Genomic DNA, 7,946 nt, shown 5'->3' on the forward strand with positions numbered 1-7,946 from the left:
TAAAACTATTTACACGGGAGAGCAACCAACAAGTAAAAGAAGAACATGAAATCTTTTTGGGTTTTCTTTTTAATTACTGCTACAAGCATGGAAAGTAAACTATTTTTTTGGTTTTTCTTAAGGTTTATTAAACACACAAGAAGAAAGCATAAAAGGAAAGTGACTAGCATGGATGATACAAGGAAAAAGTGTGAGCACCGACATCTGGCAATGAGTGTGTGAACATAAACGTAATGTCGGTGGGAAATACGTACTCCCCCAAGCTTAGGCTTTTGGCCTAAGTTGGTTTATGGCCACGGTTAGCCTGGCGGATATCCATAATAGTAGTTAGGGTCATACTAAGATGCAGCGGCTATCGCCTCCTGCGCTGCAGCGTGGCGACGAGCGGCCTCCGCTCTCCTCTCGTACTCATCTGCCTCCTCTCTGGTAATAACATATCTTCCTTTTGCCTGATGATCAAAGGAGGCAGGAGCAGGGAGAGTAATATGGACAGCACAACGTCTGTCAAAGATTAGTCGATACTGGAGAGGTGATTCATTCCTCTCGACAAACTGGTGGTGAACCATAGCATTAAAGTCTAGGTAAGCAGGGGTAATTCAATATCATCTTCGAGTATGGCTATACCAAGAAAATTAGCTATGCGGGTTGCATAAATGCCTCCAAAGAAATCTCCATTAAATCTGTTAAGATGCAACCTACGTGCAACAATGGCTCCCAAATTATAAGATTTATGTCCTAACATAGCACTCCTAAGAATACTGAGGTCAGGACACACATGTGACATGCCTCATCTTTACCATTAATGCATCTACCTATGAAGAGAGCAAAATAATGTATAGCAGGAAAGTGAATACTCCCTATGGTAGCTTGTGTTATATCTCTAGATTCTCCCACAGCTATGCTAGCAAGAAAATCTCTAAATTCAGATTTGCGAGGATCCCTTATACTAGCCCATTGTGGAAGTTTGCAAGCAGTGGTTAAATCCTCTAAGTCCATAGTGTAATTTTTTTCATAAAGATCAAAGAGGACAGTTGGAGAATTACGTGAAGATGAAAATTCAAACCTCCTCACAAAGGAACTAGTGAGATTGTGATACTGGCTGCACTTCTCTTCCTCGAAGCTTAGAAGATCAGCGTTACGAAAATATGCGTTAAATTCTTCCTTAATTCCCGCTCGATCCATAAAGTTCTCAGAAGGCCATTCACAAGGACGCACTGGAGCGTCTCTTGGTGGCTCATCATCAGCATCACACATTGCAAGCCTGGGTCCTTGCTTCCTTGAAGAACCACCCTGAAACATTTTCCTAAGCATATTTCTTCCTCAAGGAACAATCTCCCCAAGCAGTTTTGTGAGAGGTGCTTTGAGCAAGGAGATCGAAAATGGCAGCAAAACGAGCTTGGACTCTGGTTTGAGCTGGTTGTTCGTGTTTGTGGGAGGAAGGAGTGTGTGGGTGAAAGGATAAGTGGAGGAGGGCCATCGTGGGCCCACGAGGCAGGGGGCGCGCCCAGGGGGGTAGGGCGCGCCCCCCACCCTCGTGGCCAGGTGGATGGCCCCCTGCTGTGTTCTCAGTGCCAAATATTCTCAAATATTCTAGAAAAAATCATATTTAAATTTCAGGGCATTTGGAGAAATTTTATTTTCAGGGTATTTTTATATTGCACGGATAATCAGATAACAGACAGAAAACACTATTTTTATTTTATTTAATATAATTATCAGAAAGTAAAAGGAGGGTACAGAAGGTTGTGCCTTCTAGTTTCATCCATCTCATGCTCATCAAAAGGAATCCACTAACAAGGTTGATCAAGTCTTGTTAAAGAACTCATTCAGAATAACATGGAACCGGAGAAATTTCGAATCACACTATGTTACCTCAGCGGGGATATGCACATCCCCAATAATAAGAATATCATAATTCTTCTTGATAGTAGGAAGGGGAAATTCAAAACCTCCCAATATAATCGATGGAAATTTTCCAATAGAGTTGATACTATGAACTTGAGGTTGTTTCCTCGGAAAGTGTACCGTGTGCTCATTACCATTAACATGAAAAGTGACATTGCCTTTAGTGCAATCAATAACAGCCCCTGCAGTATTCAAAAAGGGTCTTCCAAGCATAATAGACATACTATCGTCCTCGGGAATATCAAGAATAACAAAGTCTGTTAAAATAGTAACGTTTGCAACTACAACAGGCACATCCTCACAAATACCGACAAGTATAGTAGTTGATTTATCAGCCATTTGCAAAGATATTTCAGTAGGTGTCAACTTATTCAAATCAAGTCTACGATATAAAGAGAGAGGCATAACACCAACACCGGCTCCAAGATCACATAAAGCAGTTTTAGCATAGTTTCCTTTAATGGAGCATGGTATAGTGGGTACTCCTGGATCTCCAAGTTTCTTTGGTATTCCACCCTTAAAAGTATAATTAGCAAGCATGGTGGAAATTTCAGCTTCCGATATCTTTCTTTTATTAGTAACAATTTCTTTCATATACTTAGCATAAGGATTCATTTTGAGCATATCAGTTAATCGCATACGCAAAAAGATATGTCTAATCATTTCAGCAAAGCGCTCAAAATCCTCATCATCCTTTTTCTTGAATGGTTTAGGAGGAAAAGGCATGGGTTCCTGAACCCATGGTTCTCTTTCTTTACCGTGCTTCCTAGAAACAAAGTCTCTCCTATCATAACGTTGATTCTTCGATTGTGGGTTATCAAGATCAACAGCAAGTTCAATCTCTACTTCATTGTCATTACTAGTTTGAGCATCAACATGAGCATCATTATTAACATTTTCACTAGGTTCATGCTCATTACCAGATTGTGTTTCAGCATCAGAAATAGAAATATCATTTGGATTCTCAGGTGTGTCAACAATAGGTTCACTACAAGCATGCAAAGTCCTATCATTTTTCTTTTTCTTCCTTTTAGAAGGACTAGGTGCGTCAATATTATTTCTCTGAGAATCTTGCTCAATTCTCTTAGGATGGCCCTCAGGATACAAGGGTTCCTGAGTCATTTTACCACCTCTAGTCATAACTCTAACAACATTATCATTTTTCTTACTATTCAATTCATTGAGCAAATCATTCTGAGCTTTGAGTACTTGTTCTACTTGAGTGGTAACCATAGAAGCATGTTTACTAATAAGTTTAAGCTCACCTTTGACATTACCCATATAATCACCCAAGTGTTAAAGCATATTTGAATTCTATTTCAATTGTCTACCAAAATAAGCATTAAAGTCTTCTTGCTTAGCCATAAAATTTACCAAACTTATCTAAGCATGGGCTAGCAAACTTAGTAAATGGGATTTCAGCTTTATCATATCTATAGAGAGAATTTACCTTTACTACCTGTGTCGGGTTATCAAGACCATGAGTTTCTTCAATAGGTAAAGGATTAAGACCATATGTTTCTTTAACAGGCGGTAAATTAAGACCATGTATTTCTTCAATAGGAGGTAAATTCTTAACATCTTCAGCTTTGTTACCTTTTACTTTCAAAGATTTCTTTGCCTCTTTTATATCTTCAGGACTGAGAAATAGAATACCCCTCTTCTTTGGAGTTGGTTTAGGAATAGGCTCAGGAATTGGCTCCGGAGGTGTCCAATTATTTTCATTTGTCAGCATATTATTCAATAGAATTTCAGCTTCATTCGGTGTTCTTTCCCTGAAAACAGAACCAGCACAACTATCCAGGTAATCTCTGGAGGCATCGGTTAGTCCATTATAAAAGATATCAAGTATTTCATTTTTCTTAAGAGGATGATCAGGCAAAGCATTAAGTAATTGGAGAAGCCTCCCCCAAGCTTGTGGGAGACTCTCTTCTTCAATTTGCACAAAGTTATATATATCCCTTAAAGCAGCTTGTTTCTTATGAGCAGGGAAATATTTAGCAGAGAAGTAATAAATCATATCCTGGGGACTACGCACACAACCAGGATCAAGAGAATTAAACCATATCTTAGCATCACCCTTTAATGAGAACGGGAATATTTTAAGGATATAAAAGTAACGAGTTATCTCATCATTAGTAAACAGGGTAGCTATATCATTTAATTTAGTAAGATGTGATACAACAGTTTCAGATTCATAGCCATGGAAAGGATCAGATTCAACGAAAGTAATTATATCAGGATCAATAGAGAATTCATAATCCTTATCGGTAACACAGATAGGTGAAGTAGCAAAAGCAGGGTCAGGTTTCATCCTATCATTTAGAGATTGCTTATTCCATTTAGCTAACCTCTTGAGTTCGTATCTATCTTTGCAAGCTAAAATAGCTAAAGAAGGTTCTTTATCAAAAACATAACCCTCAGGAATAACAGGCAAGTCTTCATCATCAATTTCATCAGTATTATCAGATTCAATATTTTCAATCTCTCTAGCCCTAGCAAGTTGTTCGTCAAGAAATTCACTAAGTGGCACAGTAGTATCAAGCATAGAAGTAGTTTCATCATAAGTATCATGTATAGCAGAAGTAGCATCATCAATAACATGCGACATATCAGAACGAATAGCAGAAGCAAGTTTAGGTGTCGCAAGCTTACTCATAACAGAAGGTGAATCAAGTGCAGAGCTAGATGGCAGTTCCTTACCTCCCCTCGTAGTTGAGGGACAAATATTGGTTTTTGGATCTCCCAAGTTCTTCATAATGATAAGAAGATATAAATCCCAAGTGACTCAAAGAATAGAGCTATGCTCCCCGGCAACGGCGCCAGAAAATAGTCTTGATAACCCACAAGTATAGGGGATCGCAACAGTTTTCGAGGGTAGAGTATTCAACCCAAATTTATTGATTCGACACAAGGGGAGCCAAAGAATATTCTCAAGTATTAGCAGCTGAGTTGTCAATTCAACCACACCTGGAAACTTAATATCTACAGCAAAGTGTTTAGTAGCAAAGTAACACTACAAGAAATGTGTTAATACATGATGGATTTGCGGTGACAGATTCAGAAACCGTCACGGACAGACTGGTACAGCCCGCAAGCCCACCTAAGCCCGCCTGAAGCCCTAAACCATTCCCCATATATAAAACCTAACCCTAGGGACACTCCCAATCTTTCTCCTCCTCCACCGCCGCCCCCATCTTGGCCCTTTCCAGTTAGCGACTTCCTGCCCTCCCTGCACCGCGTCACCGTATCCTCCTCCTTTCCACGGCCGCCGTGCTGCTCCTGCCTGTCGTCCAGCTCCTGCTCCTCCACCAGAACCAACCGGAGCACGTCTGGAAGTGGAGGAAATTCCCGTCCCTCTCTGTACTGTATCTGGATCGGCTCCCATGATTCTTCCTCCCTCTGCCGGTAAGGACGCACTAGCACATCTACTATCTTTTGCGGCGAAGAATCGAACTAAATCCAATTCATTTCAGGCAGACCTCTTATCTTTGCAAACTTTTGTGCTGATCCGGCATGGAGGTCAAACCCGACGACGGCTTGTTGGAGCAGAGTGGCCATGCGGTGGCCTATGGCACGACTCAGTAGAGGGAGCCGCGCAGCGGCATCGCCGTTTCCTTCCCCGTCCATGAGGTCTGATCTCCCGCCCGCCCCATACACCGAACTCAAGATCCACTTGTTCTTGTTTTTTCTTTTTTCTTTGGACTAATCTCATAGCTTCTTGGTCAGTTCGTTTTTTACCCCAAGATAATTTCCACGAATCAGTATCTTCATTGATTTTGGTCTGTGGCTACCTAATTCTACAACTAGAATAGAATAGAATAGGTTGAGAGGATCGATCCGAAACTAAGTAGGCAAACATTTCAGTCTAGGTTAGTCGGTGTCTTTGGAGCAAAATTGAACGCCCCCAAAAAAAATATCTGCACACAGGACAAAAAACAAAATGGTATTTTGAAACATCTAAATAAAATTTCAATGCAACGAGAGTGCCATATCGGTAGACTGCTAGAGTTGTACTTGTTTTCATTTCTTCCCATTCGATTTGCTATTAATCTTACTTTCTCAATGTAGAGATGTGCTACACAAATGTTAAAAAATCTTGATGGTTAACACTTTAACTTAAGGAGATATTTCCATAAGCAAGTTTAGTTTCTCGCTGTGCTGGGTTCTATTAGCTTATTCTGAATCTGAACATGACATGACAAACCACTGAAACATGATCAGATTTTTGTGTGTGTATTTAACAAGTTTCTTTGATTGATTGTCATACATCTCACGCACACATACTGGATCGCAGCAGTGCGGCCAACCTCTGGCCTTTGCTTCTTCCTCCCTGATGGCGGCGTGGAACAATAGTGGGTTCCACTAACCCCGACCGCGGCCTAACATGCATGGACTGAAGCATTGGACAGGCGCACACTACTCGGCTCTACATATCTGGGTCATCTGAGATAAGTTATTATGTTTCTTCTTTAAAGTGAGATCGTGTGCTTCTTTGATCCAGTTGTAGTAAGTTGTACAAGGCCTTAGCTGGTTTTCAGGGAGGAACTTCATCTCATGGCTAAAACTTGGGTAAAACTATGGGCATACAAAATATATCTTTGTTTTTGTTGCCTTACAAACATGGTTGTGAACGAACTGAATGTTGGCAAACAACTGTATATCCATCCTCACTTATTTTGATATTTTTGGAAGTGAAAGGGAGTAAGGATAGGGCAGAGAGCAGAGAGCACACCGGTTATGTTGGAAAAATTGGTCGAAGTTACAGTCCAGTATCTGGCATAAATACAGGACAACTAGAATGCCTAAATGCACACAACGTTGATGGTAAGACATGCTTGATAACTACCTAACACAGTCAAATTATTCATTTCATAAATTTAGACAAAAAATAGTATTGTCTTCACAATGTCCACCAATGAATATCTTTGTGCATTTCTAGACCTTGAAGTTACATAAAAAATGCAGTTTATCTTCTTGCTTGTGTCCTGGAAGGTTTCAGCATCTGTACCTATATCAGTGATTTCTTTTACATGTGTTCTGATTCAGCTTGTACCTTCATTAACGTGAAGTAATTTTAAAGATATATATAGACTAAATTTGTAGTCTAATTCTTGCAAGCCTTGTTCCTACTGCTGCCACTTTGTATAAATATATACTGGTTCGTGCAAGCCTTGCTCCTACTTCAAATTTGTAGTCTGAATGTACCTATATATCCGTGCATCAGACTAAATTTGTAGTCTAATTCGTGAAGTAGGAGCAATGCGTCCTACTGCTGCCACCTTGTATAAATATATACTGGTTCATTTCGTTTCATTATTGTTTTTCCTTATAAATAATAGTACTATGTTGGTCAAGTGGGCAGCACATAAAATTGTTATGCACAGAAGTAACAGGATAATAAAATCAATGGGTTTATGATAGAAAAGCTTTTCTGTATATCCTGAATGAATATAAACGATGCATGATCATGTCAAGCTGCACTTTCCTATCTATAATTTCATTGTTTATCAAGTATTTTCAAGTTTCATAGTCCATTACATTACAAATTTTGATTTTTCATCTAATAACAAATACATAGCTTAATGTTCCAGAATAAAACTAAGTGTGGGAGATCTCTCAAGCTGTATCATATTCTTTGGTGAAATTTTCCATGCCATTTGAAGTTCACTTGGCATGAAAGTATTCTTTACTATTTCTTAGCCCTCTGAGATGTAGTTGCAACATAAACATTGCCGCTGCTCGTTGACCCGGATGACATAAACTTCAAATGTTCATGTGTCAACAAGTTTACACATCATGGGGGGATATTGTTTGTTAGTGATATGCCATTTCGTTGGCGGGTTTATATGGCCTCAACTACTGCTGCTATAGTACTTGGAGCTCTGTGATGTGTATTTTTTCACTTTGTCATTTGAATTTCATTTGGCACACTTTTCTTTGTCTTAATTTTAAGAAACCACATGTTTACTCTTGTTTTATACTCCATTTATAGGCACTATAAGATTTAGGAATTCTGGACATCATGTAATTCATTTTTT

The sequence above is a fragment of the Triticum aestivum genome, chromosome 3A (genome assembly GCF_018294505.1).
Source record: "Triticum aestivum cultivar Chinese Spring chromosome 3A, IWGSC CS RefSeq v2.1, whole genome shotgun sequence".
Classification (NCBI taxonomy): domain Eukaryota; kingdom Viridiplantae; phylum Streptophyta; class Magnoliopsida; order Poales; family Poaceae; genus Triticum; species Triticum aestivum.